Raw genomic sequence first — 18,902 nt, forward strand, 5'->3', positions numbered from 1 at the left:
TGCTGCTCGCTCGCTCTAAAATGGCTGCCTCGCCGCCTTCCCTTCCTCCTCCTCCCCGGCCTTTGTGCGGGGCTCCCCGGCCGCCGCCGCCAGGCTCCCCGCCGCCCCGGGGGGCTGTGCCGGGGGCCCGCGGGCCGGGCCGGGCGGCGAGGGCCCGGCGGGGCCGGGTGCAGGGGGCCGGGGCCGCCGAGGGCGCGCCCGGGACAGCGCGGGGCCCCGGTGGCTCCGCCGCCCTCCCGTGGCCCCGCGGCCCCCGGAGCCGGCCCGGGGGGGTCCCGCGGGGCTCGGCGGGGTCCGGCGGGCCGGGCAGGGGCCGGAGGGGCCGGCGGGGCCGCGGGGCGGGCGGAGGGGCCGCGGGCCGGGGCGGGAGCGCTGGCGGGGAGCTGGGCGATGGGAGCAGCGAGTGCGGATCGCTTGGGTTTGGGATTTGAATTATGGAGGTAAAATCCTTCTGTCAAAGCCAGGAGACAGTTGGTCTTAGGTTGACATCCCATCTGTGATCTGATTGGCTCCCCATCCCCTGCTCTTGGCCATTTATAATTGCCTCTGATGTAATGGTACAACCATCCTGATGAGCTCATAAACTTCCACACTCGCCTCCTCCGCCAGCCGCGGGACGGGGCAGCCCCGCGCCCCTCTCCGCATCCCCCGGCCTGACCTTGAGCCCCGCATCCCCGGCCGGGCTGTTTGTACCTTGGGTTTATTTTCCTTGTGATGTTGGATTCAGCCTGGAATAGAGTGTGTGTTGTCGGAACGGTGGCAGGGCTGCTCCGCACAATGGGCTTGCTGTTTATTTTGGTTATGTGACTTTCCCCTTGGTATAAATGATTTCTTTGATGGATCTGAGGATGCGTTTGTTCCTGACTGGTTTTGGCCCTTTTCAAAACTGGGGCTGTTTGGGTTCTTTATTAGATGGGAGCGTATGGGGGGTTCTGGGGTGTGTTACAGCCTAAAGAAGGAAAGAAAAATCCCCAAACAACCAAACAATTGGACCCAAACTTGTGGCCAAAGTGCTGAAACTGAGCAGTTACCAAGAATAATAAATTTACGTTAAGCAGAACTGTGATACAGGACAGGACTCTAGCTCGCTGTCTTAGGGCATATTTTGACTTATTTTGAGTGGCAACTGATGTGTCTCCTTCCCCCACCATAAATGCAGGCACTTCCTAGAGACTCCAGGTGCTGGTTGTGGTCAGGCTCAGCAGTGTCACAACTCTCCTGAGAAGTGAGACTAGGAAAAGCAAGCCTGAGGATTGTATTTATTGTTTGTGTAGAATTCCCTCTTTGCTGGAATAGGAAACATGCAGAGGAGAAGGCAGTGCAGCATCAGACATTTTAGATATGGGGAAAAGAGGTGCTGGTATCTTTATCTGAAAGCCTTGGTTAAAGCCAGGTTCCTTTCTGTGCCTCACACTTGCATCTCCAAGGCCTGTGAGGGCCTCGTGCAGGAATAAACTTCCCTTTTCATTCTGTGTGCTTTGCTCCAACTTCAGGCCGGGATCGGAGACGTTTGATACCATGTAGGGTGACCTGCAGCCTCCAGAGCTTCCCTTCCAGCTCAGGACTTCTCCTGCACTGAAAACTGCTCAGTTGTTTGTTCCTTGATTACCAAAGGCACCCTCTGCTGCAGCCTTGAGTGATTGGGTTGGCTTTTCTTTCAGGTTGGAATTCTGCTGTCCCAGAGAGCAGATCTGCTCTGCTGGGGCTACCAAACCTCCAGTGATGGCTGGTAGGGAGTGCTGGGGCTACCAAACCTCTAGTGATGGCTAGTAGGGAGTGCTGGAACATCTTCAGGGCAGGTTTCAGCTTCTCAGGAGTCTGGTCTTGTGTTCCATGGATGCAAGTGCAAAGTGCTTACTTGATAAATCCAGAAAAATCTCAATTTAGATAAAATGTGTACTAGAATATGGAGTCAGGTTGAACTTCTCAGCTATTTCTCTGCAGTTCATTTCTGTCAGTGTTCTGGTACAAGTTTGTAAAAGGAACTTATTTTGTCTTGGCAAATGAATTTCACTTAATTCCGCGAGCTGCTGACACAGTGAATCAGGAATACCTGAGTAAGTAGTCCCATAAACTGGAATTATTAATTAATAGTTGTTCTGAGAGTTAGTTGGACTTGAGGAAGGACAAACAGTGAATGTAAAAGGTAAACCAGCAACTCCCTTGTCTCAAAAACCAAATTACTTTCCCTCTCTAGTCCTTTTTGTGCCAAGGATTATTGGATTTAAACTGACAATTCCTTTTTTTCTGCTGGAAAAAGAAAAGAGCAGACTTATCTAATGAAGAAAGCTTCCACGTGTCATCTGTGCTGCCCACGAGGAAAGGTTGATTAATAATAATAAACTCAGCCCTGAGTTACAGCCTCCCGTGCTGTGTACTCCTGAATTCCCTGGATTAGGAGAATTTAAAGCTTTGTGTCTGTCTTGCACAGCGATGAGCAGAGCTGGAACTCACCACCCAACTCCTGAGTAGTTCTGGGAGAGCAGAACTCACCTGCCAGGGAGCATCTCCTGGGGCAGAGGGTGTGGGGAGATCTCACCTGGGGGCCATAGGCCCGAATTTGGGGCTGAGAAGCAGGGTGGTGCCTCTAATCCCACTCTGGGTACTCTTTAGGAATTCTGAGTGATGGGGTTTCGTCACTCTGCTCATCAGGAAAGGCTCGGTAATTTCTGGTGTGAAAGTTGTTTGGGTGGAATGTCCCTGCAGTGAGAGGAGTAACTCACACCAGAGTTACACAGGGGTGGCTCCTGTGTGTAACCTTGGAGCAGGGAGGAGGTGCTGAGGGGGAACACGAGGATGCTCCGTGGTTTTGGGGCTTGGTGTTTTTTCCAGATGATCTTTCCAGCTGGGGAGCACAGAGCAGGATCAGATCAGGGTGGCTGATTTGGGGTGTGTGGGATGAGAAATTCGTGGTTTGCTGTGGGAATGGGTCGTGGTTTTCAATTTTTCCAGCTCTCCCATGGATTTCTTTCCACCTGCTTCCCCTCAGAGCATGTAGCAGCTCTTAGGAGTACACCAGATTCTCAGGGTCTTGGGATTTAAAGGAAACTGCTTGAGAGAAAGGGCTTCCCTGCCTTTAGTAAATGTGCATTTCTCAGGCTTTGGCTACAACAAAGTGTCTCCTGTAATGGGAGAACTCTTTGGATCACATTAAACATTGACATCTTGGATAACCTCCCCATAGGTGCCCTGGCATCTCAAGGCTGTGTACTATAAGTTCAGTGGAAGCAGTTTAAAAATCTTATGTTAATTAAAAAAAAGCTTTTGGGCCTGTTGCCATACAATAGCTATTTTTTGTTGACTTAGATTCCGACTTTAGTAGTGAGTGAGGCATGAAAAACGTTGTTGGAAATATGGTTTTAAAACTGAATTGGCACCAAAAGACACTGTGCTGCCAGTGAGCTGTGATGTCTTGGAATGGGAAATTGGGACCTGGCTCCTCTTGGCTCGTGGTTTTTCCTTGCTTTGCATTGTAATGTCAGGAGCCCTCGAGTTGTGTGTTGTGCACTGGAGCTTTCCAACAGAAAGGAGAGTGCTGCATTTCCTTTTCCCTGAATGGGTGATTTTAGGGCTTGGCTTTTTGAGAAAAAGCAGGAGAATTGTGCTGCTTTGATTTTGTTGGTAAAATCTTTTTAATCCTGGTGTGGACACTGGAGGTTTTGCTGCTTTATCTTTTTTAAACAGCCTGAAGTTGACCAGGAGTTGTCTGATTCTCTTAAAATCTCTCATTTTCTTCAGTGGCATCTCTCTGATGCCCAGCCTGGAGGTGTCCAGGGGTTCCAGGCAGGATGTGTGTGGGATACAGGACAGTAAAACTCAATCCTCACTCTCAGCTGGAGCTTTTATTTTTCCCTGCCCTTATCACCAGCAGTTTACTGGGAAACCCAGCACAAACCACTTGAGTGTTGTGGTGAAATGGGGTTAGCAAGGCTTGCCTACTGCTTTTTATGGAGTTTAATTGAGTTGCCCTGTGAATCCTTATTTATTATCTGGGCTGGGGGAGGGTCTCTCCCTGTGGTGTCTCTCTTGTTGGTTGCAAGACAGAAATTTGGTTTCTGAAAGGTTTTATGTTTGACTTTTCAGGCCTTTTTTGGGGGCTAGAATACTTAGTGGTTTGGTGAAACTGCCGAGTTTTATTCCTTTTACCTGCTACAGCTTCTGTTTCCTGTTTCTGAAAACAGGAAAACTTTCTGTTTTCCCTCAAAAAGCAGGCAGAACTTCTTCCCTGTTCTTATATAATATTAGAAGCTGGGCTGGGGGGAGGCAGGACAGTCAAATGTTGTGTTACAAAGCTGTGCCTGACTGTTCTCACAAGCTTGGTGTATTCATAATGCTTTGGGACTTTTCTGTTGTCTCGTTTGAGAACTCTGGTCAGTGGTTCCTGTGGTATAGACGTATCACACGTTCCATGAGGGCTGTGCTAAAAATCCCAGCAGCTTTCCTTCAGAGAGAAAATAATGTCTAAAATTAGGCTTAATAGTGCAGCTGTTGGTTTTATCTGTTACCTCATACACGACTTTTCCACCACTTTTCTCCCTTGCTCTTTTCAAAGGAATGCTACCAGTTGGAAATCCAGCTTTTACCCTCTGCATCTGTGCTCTGGGTAATTAAAATATTAGAGGAGCAAATGCCCTTTCCAGTTCTTACTCAGTGTATTTAAAATTCTCTGGCTAGTGAGTCTGATTTCTTCTTTGAATTGCAACTCCTGAGTGATGGATTGCTCTGGGGAGAAGCTCATCAGCAGTGCCATTGCCCAACGCCTGCCAGGAATGCTGGAAACTCTCAAGGAGCAAAAGCAGCAGCAAAACAGAAACTCAAGGCAGCAAACATGGTTGGGGGGATGGAAAAGATAAGCTTGTCAATATTTAGCCACTTGCTTTTTCCCTCTGGAATGGTCCTTAAACTATCAGCAAGGGTGGGAAATAACATTTCCCCTTTTGTTCTGCTGGGAGAGAAGGGAAGGATAACTTCCTGTTGGGAAAAATGTTTTTAAGAAGTCCTACAAAAGTTTTTTCTGTTGTGTGCTGACTGCAAAAAGTTCAGTCTTTAATTTATGCATGGGAAAACTGGACTGGGTGTTAGCCAGAGCCTTAAATCTGCAGCTGGAAGTGAATGACAAGTGGAAGGAGAAAGGTTTTTGGCACTCTGGAACAGAGCTGCTTGTGCTGTGTCCAGGTGGCACCAGAGGAGCTGCTGCCCTTTTTGCTTTCTGGGAAAGCAGGGGAGTTCCTGACTGGAGATAAACCTGGGGTGTCCTTTTGGGACAGGAGGACCACACTGTGCCCATCAGCACACCCAGGAAATGCCAGTCCCAGATTTCTGTCCCCTCTGCTGTCTGAGGTGCTGTTTGGGTTCTTTAGGGCTGGAGTTGTGCAGGGCTGTGTCGAGCTGGGTTTCAGGCAGCCTTTGGTTTCTCAGGTGGGCTCTGAATTCCCCCTGTGGCTGATGCTCAGAGGCTGAGCTGCTGCTCTGGGAGCTTTGGGAAGGGTGGGGAGGGGGAGATGAATCCTCTGCTCTCGTCCTGTGCTGAGTGTGACCCCAAATTCCCTCCCTGGCGTTGGCTGGATGCACTGAGACCCTTTCAGTGGTGCTGCTTCTCCCAGGACTCAGCTCCTGCACGAATTTTACCAGTTCCATGTCCAATCAGCCATGGATTAATCAGGTATTAACACGTGGGTGGGGGAGGGTTCCCACTCCTGGCTCTCCCCTGCACTCCCAGGGCTGTAAGAGCAGCTCAGTCCTGCAGCTTGAGCATTTCTGGGGGCTCTTGCAGTGCATCAAGAGAGCATTTCCAGGTTTGCCACAGTGGTTCTAGAGTGGCTCTGAGCTTTCAGTGACAGCTCAGTGAGTATTTACACAACGTGGGCATGAGCTCTCTGTAGTGAAACGTCAAGGATGCTGCATAATGACAGGTAAACTTAATAAAAGCTGCTTCAGAGTTTCTCAGCAAATATTTCTTTTTGCTTTAGGTGCTAGGAGTAAAATGTAGCCAGAGTCTAATTTCTAATCATGTTCTTTTTATTTTTTTCTGAGAGAAAAAAGGTACAAAAGTGTGTAGGATCAAATAAGGGTATCGGTTAATTCTGTTAATAGGGTAAATAAATATCTTTATGAGAGAATGAGAGAGTGGAGATAGTGTGTATGTCTTAATTCCTATGAAATTCCCGTGAAAAATCAGTTTGTGTAAATAACTGAAAAAAACCTGCTGCTCCATTACAGTTATTGGCATTTCATGTGATAACCAGCATGTCATTATTTCCTTAAGCCAGCTCTGGTAATTGAAACTCTTTCAAGGACAAATTCAATTGCTATTAACTTTCTTTTTCTTTTTTTTTTTTTTTTTCCTTTTTTTTTTATTTTTTTTTAATTTTTATTTTTTAACTTGAGTAACTTCCTCTCTCTCCTGGATAATTAACATTAAGCCTACATTGGTTAGATGTGGGCAGTAGTTTTTGGGACCTCTGATGGAGCTGGTGGAGCAGAGCCTGCTCCCTGGCCTGGTTTTGTGGCTGCTTGGCCATTTGGGGACCAGAGGTGACTTTGTTTTGGTGGAATGTGATGGGGACATCTGGGATGTGGCTGAGGGGAGGCTGAGGCCAAAGGTGGCCCCAATTTTCTGCCACTTCTGACTTTCCACCCTTAGAGGTTCTGTGACTTTTCTCAAAGAGAAATTCTTGAAGCTGGGAGGGCTCTGGAGTTTCCCTCCGTGGGGAGGATAAATGGGTCAGAGAAGAACTTTCCTCCCCTCCACTCACTTGTGAAATTTCATTCAGGTTTGACTAAGAGAAACCCTGAAAATCACCATTTCCCTTGTGATGTTAGCAGGTCCTGGTGCCCTGCCTGTGAGCAGCAGTGTTGGAGGATGGGCCCAGCCCCAGCTCCAGCTGCAGCTCCAGCTGTGCTGGGGCTCTGGGAATGGCAGCAGGCACAGACTGGCAGGGAGTGCTCTGCAAATGGCCATCCTGCTTTGGTTTTCAGGGCTGACTTTGCTCATTTTGGTAAGCAGAGAGTGCACTGTGGGCTATGCTGCCTGGCATATGCAGCTGTTAGTCCTTGCTGTGCTGTCTGTTCAGTGCTGATGTTTTCCTGGTTGAGCAGAGGTCTGGGGGTGAATTGGGGAGGTCACCAAGCCCCCCTGTCCTGCTGCTGCTGTCCTGCCACACCTGAGCACAGCAGAGCTGCCTCCTTGTCTCAGTACTTTGTTGGACATCAGGGAAAATATTCCAACTCAATCACATTAATTGTCTCTAGTCCTGCTCTCTCCAGGTGTGGAGAGCAGAGGCAAAAGTGCACAGTAACCTCAAACATGTGGCTTTGTGCCTGTCCCTGTTTCCTTGAGAGAAACTCCAAAATGTCTCTCCTTGGTTGCAGGTCCCTGTGGGGGTTGTGCTGGAGGGGTTGGACTGTCCTGCTTTGCCACCTGAACCCTGCTGGGGTCCTGGGCTCACTCTGCTCCCTGTGGGATCCTTCCTGGAGGCTTGGCTGGAGTTTTGTACTTCAGAACCGTCCGAGGGTGGATTTAAAGTCCAAATGATTGTAGGACTATGCACCCTGTGTGAGTTTAGGAGGAGAGTCTGCTATTCATTAACTCTGTGTAAATAATTAAACCAGTTCCATGCTGGAGGTGGTCTCCCCTCAGCCCTGCTCCTTGTGAAAGGCTTTCACAAAAGTTCTTACCTCAGTGCAGGAGATCCACTGAAACAGGGGAAGTGCTGGAATTAGTTAAAACTTGATATTCTCTTTCAATTATCTTTGACTTTGGGGTTTGCATGGCTAATCAAGGAAAAGACTTCCCACTCAAGGCCAGTTTACTGAGTGTGATCACGTGTGCAGAACCTGCCTTTCTGTGCTGTGGCTGCGCGTGTTGTCTGTGCTCTGGGGTCCTGAGCCCTGCCCCTCTGCCTGGCTGGGGGTTATTATTTCTTTGTAAAATAACCCAAACTCCTTCACTTACTGTTCTGTGGGGCACTTGTGGTGATTGCAGTGCTTTGGATCCCCTGGGAAGGACTTGGGGCAGCTGCTGCATACGGCCAAGTTGAACATTAATTTTATTTTTTTTTAATTATATGTGAATAATTGGACAGTGTTTTCATAGGAGGCATTTAAGTATGGAAGTATCTCAGTCTTTCAGGTTGTTTTGCAGACCAGGAGGAGTTTTCCATGTTTTGGAAGCCTTTCCTGGCTCTGCACCCTGCAGGTGGCAGAGAGGTGCTCTAATCACAGCTCAGAATCCAGGTGAATGCCCTCACTGCTGGAGCAGAATTTCTCTCTGGGCATGGGGATGCATCTGGAACAGTTTTCACAGCTTGGAAGGGACCTCTGGAGATGTCCCAGTGCCACCCCCTGCCCAGGTGACACAGGAGCAGCTCCAGGTGGGTTTGGGATGTCCCCACAGAGGGAGTCTCCAGCTGTTCCAGGGCTCTGCCACCCTTATGGAAAGAAATTCTGCCTCATGTTGAGGTGGAACCAGTGGTTTATTTTATGGCCATGGCTCTTTGTCCTGTCATTGTCACCACTGAACAGAGTATGGCACAATCCAATTAACAATTTTATCTCATTTAAGGAAAAGTTTCTTGATGGAAATGTGGTTTCCAGCCGCCTGTGGGAAGGACATGGCTCCCTTGGAGCAGGGCACACTGGAGGGGAAGGGACTTTCAGGAGAGAGTGAATGTTGGCATAAAAGCCACCTTTACTCAGGTCATGCACTGGAGGAGAAGCAAAAATCCTGACTGGCTGCTGTGCAGGGGACACTGCCAGACCACTCCTGTCCCAAATTATGCTGTCTGCCTGTACCTGAAAGCTATTCTGAGCCCCTTCCCTGTCCTTCCTGCTCGGTTCACAGGCCATGATGGTGTTGCAAAAGCTGCTTTCCATGTTAATTGTGATTGATTACCTTGCAATCTGGGACAAGATTTCCTTTGGAAAGCTATGTGCTGATTTGGTGTCAGGAATTAAAATCAGATGAAGTGATTAGTGTTGTATGAAACATCCCAGAGTAATGGAGTGCTCCTTGGTTTTCAGCTGTTCTGGCCCTTAACCCTTCCCTGCCTTGTCTCTGGAGTGAGGTGTTAAATGTGAGTTACTCCCAGGTGTAAATCCTGAGTTACTCCCAGGTGGATATCTCGGCCAGGTGGGAGCCCTGGAGCAGTGTTGGGAGGCCAGCAGAGCCACGTGTAAGGCACTGCTGAGCCTCAGAGGGTGGATTTCCTGCTTGCTGCCTCTGTGATCGCTGGGAGCCTGCTGGAGGTGCCCTGTGCACGAGGGGCAGGAGTAAGGAGAGCTCTGTGCCTGATCACTCTGTAAAGGGCAATAAACTGCTCAGAGGTGTCACTGCTGGGAAGGCACACTCTGTCTCATCTCCCTTTCCTCATAGGAGTTGCCTTGCAGTTTCTTGTTCTACCTGTTCCTGGAACCAGTGGAGGCTTTGCAGCGTTGGCTGTTCCTCCTGCCCCCATGGCATTGGCACACTTGGGAATTCTTCAGTCCTCTCCCCAGCTCCTCTGAACTCGCTGAGCAACTCCCCACGTTTTTCATTCTGCCTGGAAAGAAACCTGGATTTTTCTGGGTGGAGATGAAATAAAAGCCCAAGAACAGAACTGAGCGTGAGGCAACAGAATCGGGCTTCAAAAATTATTGTAAGCAAGGCCTGGTGGGCTTTTTAAAATAAAATAAAAAAAGTATATATAAAGTAAGAAGGACCTTGTGTCACTCAGGATGTTTAGCAAACCTGAATCACAGCAGCCTTGGCTCGGTGGAGGTTCCAGGAGTATCTTCCCTGCTGTCTGGAGCTGCCTTGGCTGCAGCTCCAAATTTCTTGCCCACGTAGACTTTGCATCTCCCCCAGCCTCCTCTTCCCCAGGCAGCCCTGCTTTGCTGGATGCAAATAGCTCCTTTGGGTGTAAATACTGCAGATTGGTTGTGCCTTTGCTGTAAAGTTACTGAGCCCATCCTCAGTAAATGCAGATGGTAACTTGTCATTACTGCAATTTTAAATATTTTTGGTTCCGTGGAACTGAAGTGGAGGCTTGAAGGTTGAATTTTAAGGCTAAAATAAGAGAAGTCTCAATAAAGTCCACAAAAATAGCACCCAAATTTGTCAGCTGCTGTAATGACAAGGGAAATAAAGTAACTTTTGTGTTTCCTATTAGCAAAACAAAGCTTTGCTACCTTGTTTTTCGTGTTGGATACAGAACACACTGGTCAGGAGGGGGTTAGGGGTTTTCTGAGTTGTTTCCCAGTGAGGTGACAGCTCCTGTACCCCAGGCGTGTTTGGGGGGCTCTGGGGTGATCAGTGATGCTCATTCCAACCTCCTGGCTGGGCTGGGGCTTTGCCCATGTCCCCCATCCCATGATGGTCACTGTGCTGTGCCCATGTCCCCCCATCCCATGATGGTCACTGTGCTGTGCCTGGGGCTCTCAGAGCTGCTGGCCCATCCCATGGTGCTGTGCCTGGGACTGTTAGAGCTGCTGGCCCATGTCCCCCATCCCATGGTGGTCACTGTGAGCTGTAAGTGTCCAGCCAAGGGCTGGAGTGTGATGGAGCACAGGGGGCTGTGTTGGGATTGCCTGTCTTCCACAGATTCATCTCCAGACTTCCTGGGTGGTTTTGTTCTTCCATAAGGCACATTTTGGATGAATTCAGTCGCTCTGCAGGAGCAGGGGAGAGGCTGAGCCATGGCTTTGGAGCAGCTGCAGGTCCTGACACGCAGCTCCTGTGGAAGCTGTGGGTGAGATGGAGCTCTGGCACGAGGCTCCTCCAGGATCTGCAGCTCTCCAAGGATCAGTGAGGCTGTGTCCTCCTCCCTCGAGGTGCTGTGTGTGGTAGGAGAGGTGGGGCTGTGCAGACTGGGGTTGTTCAGAGCCCTGAGCCGATCCCTAGGGCACCCTAGGAATGCCCATCCCACTGTGGGAAGGGGTCAGGGGAATCTGCCTGTCCAGTTGAGTCTGTTCAGCCACTGTTTATTCTGGTGTGAAATGAGATGGATTTGCAAAGTGATGAGATATTCAAATACAGATGGAGCTTTCAGACACACAAGTGGGTAGAAACCTGTGCTGCTGCATTTTACAGATGAAGATTTATCAGGAAAGTGTTCTTAGAAAGGAACCCAGGAGGCTGTGCTGGAGGTATCTCATCAACTCCAGAGTGTGCAGCAGCACCCTCAGATTTCTGTGCAGAAAAGGCTTTTAAAGACTTGAGAAAACTACCTTTATTCTAGGAAGTAAACTCCAGTGAGCCCTTGTGTTGGCTCTTCCCTCAGACCTCCAGTTTTGGAAAACATCCCTCGTGTTCAGTAGCAAAGACATCTGTCCATGAGCTTGTCAGCAGGGCTTGTTTTCAAGGAAACAGGGGTTACAGGGAATTAGCTGCATGGCTGAAATCTGCCACAGGTTGCAGTGTCTGAATGTATTTACAGGGCATCTGGAGCTCTTTCAGGTTTTCAGTGCAGTTTGGAGCAAATATTTTGGGACTCGCTGGTGATGGGGAACAGCTGCTCTGTGCTCCTTGGAGTGAGATCACTTAGGCTGTGGTGACACCGAGTGTAATTCTGCTCCCCCACCCCAGCCCTTCCTCCTCCTGTGTTTTTTATGGCTTGCTCTTGGCCCGGGCCCATTCCTGTACAGCACGAGCTGGGTTTCTCCTTCCAGCCTGGAAGTGCAGTAATGAGACATTTGAGTGTCTTTTTGTTGACTTGCCTCCAGTTCATTAGAGCAGAAGCAGGAGGTTGGCTGAACTTAAAGCCTGGTTTAATATTCAGGAAGGAAGTTTCTTTCCATCTTAAAAGGAGTAGCACCTCATTACAAGGATCACATGTTCCTTGGGATCATCTCCCATGGAGCTCAGGCGCAGTTTTCTTTACATCTTGGTGTTGCTTGGGTTTTTGGGTGGAGTCAGCAGTGGCACTTGGGGAATCCTGGGGAGAGTTGGTTGAATAATTTGCTTGTAAAGTGAATTTTAGCTGGACAAGCCAGGGATAGCTCGTTACCTAGTTCTTTGGATAGAAGGAAATTGTATTTTAAATGTGAATCGAAATTATTGGGGAAATTGTATAGAAATTGTGTAGGGATCACACACTGGATAACAAACTGCATCATCTGACCCCGACTGGTCATCAGCTCTTGTATGGTAATCATAATCCTGTGTTAATTTTGACTGCATTTCAATCAGTAAATGGTGTTTGTCCCCCCTGCCATGGTGTGATGGGGAAAAGGGTGTGAGTGCTCTGGTTGTTGTTGATTTTCAGGCAGTGGGGGATCCCTTGTGCTGTTCCCACAGGGATGTGCTCTGAGCCTGCAGGCACGAGAGGGGTCCATGAGGAACCATCCTGGTGCTTGTTGCAGGCTTGGCACCTTCCCACCCTCCAGTTCTTAATGAAATAAAAAATAACACAACTCTGCTGATTCTTGGGCATGAACCCTGTGCTGCTGTTGGGTTATTTCCAGTGAGGCTTTGAGGGGTGACTCTCATTTCACTTCCCCACCACATCACCTTCTGCTGATTGACTTCTTTCAGGAATGAGATGTTCCATAATGATGCATCCTGTAATCAAAACTCTGGTCAGTTTTAATCAATTAGAAGGATATTAGTAAGAGCTGTGCTTTGGAAAGTCCTCTGAGATGTGTGGACTGGGTTCTTGCTGAGAAATGTTAATGGGTAATTACTGGATAGTGTTTAGCAGGGAGATGCAGGTCACAGGATGGCTGCTGGGAGGAACTCACTCCTCTTCCTTCCACTGACACAACTCAGGGTCTGCATTTACAGCACATTCCCCCAAAAAAGTGCTGTAATAAACGATCAAGAGGGGGATAAACATTGAGCAGGGCAGAATTTAGGTTTGCAGGTGCTCCAGATAGAAGCAGGTGGCTGAAGTAATGCAGAAAGGGTCCTGTTCTCCTTCTGTGCTGGTGTCTTGAGCTTGTTCTGAGGTCGGGGCGTTAGCAGAGGTTTAGAGGAATAGAAAGTGCCTTGGGTCAAACTCTGACCTACTGGGAAAAGTCAGAAGAAAAACCAGGCTCTTTCTGGTTACAGAACTGAAACTGTGGAGCAGAGGTCATTTGTTTTGACAGCCAAACTTTAATCTGCACTGGCCATTGATAATGAGGATACATCACCTCCTGCTTATGTGTCCAAATCCAAGTGAGATTCTGGGATTTGTGGGGGTGAGGGAGGAGTTTTGATTTTTCTGTAGCTTATGTAAAAATGGATTTGTCCTGCACGTTTCCAAGGGATGAGCATTTGTAACTCTGTACTGTATTCCAGAACTCAGGTTTTGGCACTCTAGGCTTATGGGTGTGAGCATCCTGCCTGCTTCCTGAGTGGAGTGGGGTTCCCAAAGTGATGGGGGGAGGCAGGAGAGTCCCTGGTGGGAGCTGAGCAGGGCCAGCACAGGCTCAGTCTGCCCTGCATGTGCTGAGGGACTGTAGGAAGTTGGTGGATCTCTCAAGTTTGAAAAGGGAGGGGAAAAGCAAAAAAGGAACTGTGCATTTCTGTGACTCGTTGTTTACACTGCCCCAGTGAGGCTGTGGATACCATTATTACCACGGCTTTTCTAGGTGTTTTCTGTTGGGGGTGTTTCACGTCTTGCTGGAGGATCTTTTATTTTGCCTTCAGCTGGCCCTGAGCTCCTCTGTCCCTGTCTAAGAGCAGACCACCATGGGAAGAGGGGCATTGGAGCATGACCCAGGCTATAAAAGGCAGCGAGTTCAGGCCGGGTGTTGACCTCAGCACAGGCAGTTGCACCTTAAATAGAGCAGATGAAAGAGTTCCCCACTGCAAGGTGAGCTGTGCTTGCTCCCGAATGAGGAGGTTTGGTTTGTGATCATTGCTCCGGTTCTGGAGGAGTTGGAGTCGCCTTTGGGGGGGGTTGGAAGGCACAGATGGGTGTGAGATGTGCAAACACGAGTGACCAGCTCAGACTGGGGTTTGCTGGAGCTTCCTTGGGTGCTGCTGTGTCCCCTGTCCCCGTGAGTTCTGTTTGGTGATGCGGTGGATCAGCTGTAGCTGTGGTTGTGACAGAGGAGCTGCTGCTGTCAGTGTGGAATCTCACAGGCTGGTTTTGGTGGATCCCAGGGCTCCGTGCCAGCTTTGGGCAATGCCTTGTTGTGTTTGACATTGCTCGTGAGCCCTGTGCTGTGTGAGTGGTACCCTCACCCCAGCATCTCACGGAAAATGGGGTTTGTCTTGCTCAGGGCTTAGGTGCCTCAGTGCTGCAGCATCCCACAGTGTCCTTGGAAAAGGGGCAGGAGTTTGGGGGTTTAAAGGTGGGAATCCCTCATCCCTCTTCTACAAGACCCACTTGCTTCAGCGCAGTGATGTCCCTGGGGATGCAGGCAGGGGCTGAGCAGTTCATCCCTGATCCCTGGGATGTTTCACCCATCGGTGCTGCTGCTCAGCCCCGTCTAGCCTGGCCACTTCGGCCCCGTTCTCTCCAGCCGGGGGCGGCCGGGGCGCAGCTGGCAGCTCCCTCTGGGCTCTGCAGGCTGCTCTGTGCAGCCAGACAATGGCTGGTGCTGCCCGGCTCCTTCCCATCTGTTCCCGGCCCTTGCCGGAATTCCCGGCTCGGCTCCAAGCGCTCGCAGGCAGCGGCTCCGGGGCCGGGGATTCCGAGGAGCAAAACCTTCCTGGCAGCAGCGGCGTGGCTTTGCTTTTATGCAGATTAGCCATGTGCTTCTCACTCGAAGGCGTTGCACGGGAAAAGACGTTTCCTGTGTTTGGTTCTGGGTGGGCGGCTCCGGCTCGGCGCTGAGCTGGGCTTTGGGAGCCGGGCTTAGGGAGAGCGGCCCCCCCGAGCTGAGCCCAGCCGTCCCTTCCACCTCCAGCTACGTCAGCACAACACAGGCACACGCGCTCGTACTGCTGGTGTCATTCATTCAGTGCCAAGATTGCTTTAAAAAATTCCCTTGGCCCCAGTTCAAACAGGAGTACAGCTGGGATGTGTTAGATTTTAGGCAGTCTGCCCTCAATTTGAGATGAGTTATAAATAGCAGTGCCGACTTCCTTAACTACCACTCTCCGAGGTAAAATGCAGGTTAATGACTGTGGGAATCAATTAGGGCTTCTCTCGGTTAAACAGCCAGCAATGCTTTTTATTATTTTTTTATCACAAAAAACGGACAAAAAAGCTGGTCAGGAAAAGATTTCAAAGCCAAGGTGAGAGCTGAGGGTTTTTTTCTTATTTTTTGAGCCTTCTTATTTTTTGGGGAGGGTCAGGGGGGCAGCTGAAGAAATCAGTTGTAGCCAATAATTGAATGACGCTGATTTGGAACTGAAGAGTTCAGTAAATGACTCTCCTTCCTTTTCTTCCTCTGGCCCAATAAAATACAAATATGTAATAAGGTAATGGGGAAAGTCAGAATTCCATTTTTCTGTACAGCTGTAGAGGGTTTGGCTCTTGCTTCCAAAGTGGGATTTGCCTCTTCCCTTTACTCATTTTCATGACAGGACCAATAGCAAGTCCTCTCCACTTTAACCAAGCTGTTCATTCAAGAGGCCAAATTTCTCTTCCACCGGACAGAATCTGAAAAGAATTGTTCATGAAATCCTCTTGTCTGCTTGGAGCATTTTTTGTTTCTCATGGAAAACCCCGGTGTTGTTGGGAAGAAGAGCTGGTTTCACTGCACTGCCTCATTATAGGGGCCTGACACCCTTCACATCACACAGAGTGATGTGAAGAGCTTTTGAACTCGGCAATTTGAAGCTCACTCTGGGCTTGCTGTTACAAACTCTTAGTCTAGAAATGTCTTAAATTACCCCAAAACCTCTGCAGCTTCTCTGGAGCACTGGCTTATGGTCACTCTCTTCACACACCAAACCCCACAAGTTTGTTTTTGGGAGTTTGACTGGTGGCAGGACAGTGTTTTGTCGAGTTTTGGTCCTTGCTGGTGTTACACAACAGCAGAGATAGTGAGATTGAGATAGAATAGAAGCAATTTCTATGAATGCAGGGAGGTGTAAGCAGGGGGTCTGGACTTCAGTGATCAAGGAGCAACACTTTCTCTCAATTATGTCTCTCTGTGGCAGGGCCTTTGCTTTTGAAGTGTAATCACAGTAATCTACTCCTGTGGTTTCCTATTGAAAGGATTTCCCATGTATCAGCCCAGAGGAGAATTTCCAGCCCTTGCAGTTGGGGTTTGGTGTTTCTGTGTTTATCCTGACGTGCTCTTGCTCCCTGCCAGCGTGCCCACCTCGTGTGCCAGGCTGTGCTCAGGGGCTGTGCAGCCTCTGCTCCTCCTGCATCCATCCCTGCATTGGCTCTTTCCTTGAGTCACAGCTCCGTAGAAGAGTTTTGGGGCAGCAGATTCCAGGCAGCTTCCTGCTGGCTGACTTTTGGAGCCAGAGCAGCAACACCAAGTCCCTGTCAGCAACAGAGATGTGTGGGATATTCTGAATTAATGGGATATTTTGAAGGAAGAAGCAACACATGGCAGCACTTGAGATGTACAGGGCAACCCCAGGGAGCAGGAATTAGCCTTGCTACGAGTCAGGAGTGTGGGTATGAAATATTTCCTTCATTAGGGATTAATTGGCGGTTACATTCCTGCTGCTGATAGGATTTTATCCAGGAGGCTGCAGAGATACTCTTCATGTTTGTTTTTAGCAGCCTCTCTGTGCTGGGGCCTGGTGGAAGGGTGGCAGCTTGAGGCACCTCGTGTCCTCCTACGCTGAGCAGCCAAGGTGGTGACTTGGTCACATCCTGGAAAGATGTTTGGGGTTTGTGTTTTGGGTTTTTCTTTTCTTTCCCCCTCTCTTTTTTTTTTTTTTTTTTTTTTTTTTTAATGGCTGCATAAACAGTTCCAAATGTTTCTTGGTAGTTGTTGTGCTTCCTGTAGGAGTCATGGAAAAGTGAATCTTCACTTTGTTTTCTCCTCCCTGAAGAGATGGTTGGTCTAGTGGGTGACCACAGACTAGAAAATCAGTGCAGGGGTGGCAGCATGTGGTGTGAGTGTATTTAGGAAAAAAAAAAATTTTAAAAACCCCTGAAAAATAATGTATTTGAGAAGCTGCCCTTTGTAGAGGGCTGCAAAGGTGAGTTACAACCACAAGAGGAAGCAAGTAACAAATGGAAAAGATGCTGAAATATTTAGTCAGTAAGCCCAAAGTTCCACTTTATCAGGTGGAAGGAAGGATGTGAGTGCTTGGGGGCGGTGAGAGCAGGCTGCAGTCAAAAGCCAGGGGCTAGGAAAGCTGCTGTGGCCCCGTTTTTACATTCCAAAGGAGATAATGTGGGCAGGGAGGAGATGGCACTAATGCAAGGGGATACCCTTGGGAAGCTTCAGGGACAATTGCTGGGAAGATGTAAACACCATTTGCATCTTTTAGGGTGTATGGGAGCTCCACATGGGAGCTCCATTCAGGACTGAGGCCCTGCAGCTCCCAGGGTTCCACCAGAGCCTTCAAAGGTCTCTTTTTTCTGCCCCCATGAATGGAAGCTCGTTTTCTGACCTGGCACAGACTGTGTGGGTGCCTGGCATTCTCAGAACAGGGATCTGGGGCTGCCTTGGAGTCCAAACCATGGAATTCAACTTGTTCAGGGTTGGTTTTGTGTCAGGATGGATGGGAATGGGAGCATCCAGCACAGCTGAGTGTGGAAGGGCATCCAAAATCCACCTGTGCAGGGAGAGTGACTGCAGGGCTGGGGGGAGCAGTTCCACTGGATGGCAAACTCGGGGGGCTTGGGTTTCCTGAGCCTGCCAGAGCTCCAGGAGCAGCTGGGAAAGGCACAGGATTGGGCTCTAGGGATGTCCTGGGTCAGAGCTGGATCCTGCTGGGTCCATCCCATCCTTGGGTGCCCTGAGCTGGGGTAGGACAGAGCCCCTGGGCTCTGTTCTCCATCCATGTGTGCCACACTGACACAAGTGGCTCTGAGAGAGCCCAGTTTCTGTTGAGCCAGCAGCCTCTCCCTTTCCCTGCAGTGGGGCTTTTCCTGCCATCCCCACTCAGTCCCTGCCCCTGGTGGCCCAGCAGAGCCCCACAAGCCCCTGGTGGCCCTGGGCTGGCTGCTGCCTGGGCTCAGCCTCCCTGGCAGCCCCTGCACAGCCAGCTGGCCACACAAATGTCTGCTGGGCTCCAAGCTGTGCTGGCTGCTGGGGAAGGCTTTTCTCCAGTGCAGCATACTGCAAGAACTTTTTTTTTCTTTTCTGGATTCTGCAAACACCAGTGAAATCCTTCTCTGGTTTCTGGGGTTCTGTGGGGTTTCCAGCCTGAGCTGTGTGTGAGGTTGGCTTGTGCAGACCTGTAGGGCCACTCCTCAAGCACCTGAGCTCAGCAAGAGAGGGTGGATCTGTACAAACAGCACCGCAGGGCTGGGGACAGGAAGGGATGGTGTAACAGAGAGTCCATTGTCATGGTGATCTGTGGAAAACATCTCACTGGGATTACTTAGGTCACCAGGAGCTCAGGGAAGGATTCCCATTCAGTCCCAGGAATGGAGGTTAAGGACTGTGCCGGGATTCACTGAGAGGTCACCACCCCAGAACAGGCCTTGCTTTATGGGGAAACAACTGCCAGGGTGCAAAAGCCCTGTTGTGAGGTTTATAGTGTTTTCAGGAAATTCGATTGACTGTTCCTAAATCTTGGCTCCAGGCAGGGGTAGCACAGATGAAGAGGTCCAAGGAAAGTTACATTTCTTCACTCATCTCATTGTCTCTGCTCTAAAGCTCAGGGATCTGACTTTTGAGGCCAACAATTTTTTTTACGTGCATCTGAATAAATTTGATTTAGAAACTCTTTATTCTCTGAAAGGCAGCAGGCACAAAGCACATGTAAAAAAAAAAATTAAAAAATGAAACTGTAGTCTTGAAGCCTGTGGATGTCAGCAACACTGCCCAGTGTTACCTCATCAGTGTGCATTAATTGAAATGCAGAAGTGTAAATTAACAGCCTGTAGTGTTTTGGGAGACCTTGT

The 18,902-nt window shown here is 49.4% G+C and overlaps 1 protein-coding gene across 2 annotated transcripts in view; it reads left to right on the forward strand.

Moving 5' to 3' along the window:
• Positions 1–18,902, forward strand: part of ARID1A (AT-rich interaction domain 1A) — a 53,907-nt gene that overhangs the window by 2,942 nt on the left and 32,063 nt on the right. The gene's annotated exons all lie outside the window — the stretch shown is intronic.

The sequence above is a fragment of the Oenanthe melanoleuca genome, chromosome 23 (genome assembly GCF_029582105.1).
Source record: "Oenanthe melanoleuca isolate GR-GAL-2019-014 chromosome 23, OMel1.0, whole genome shotgun sequence".
NCBI lineage: Eukaryota > Metazoa > Chordata > Aves > Passeriformes > Muscicapidae > Oenanthe > Oenanthe melanoleuca.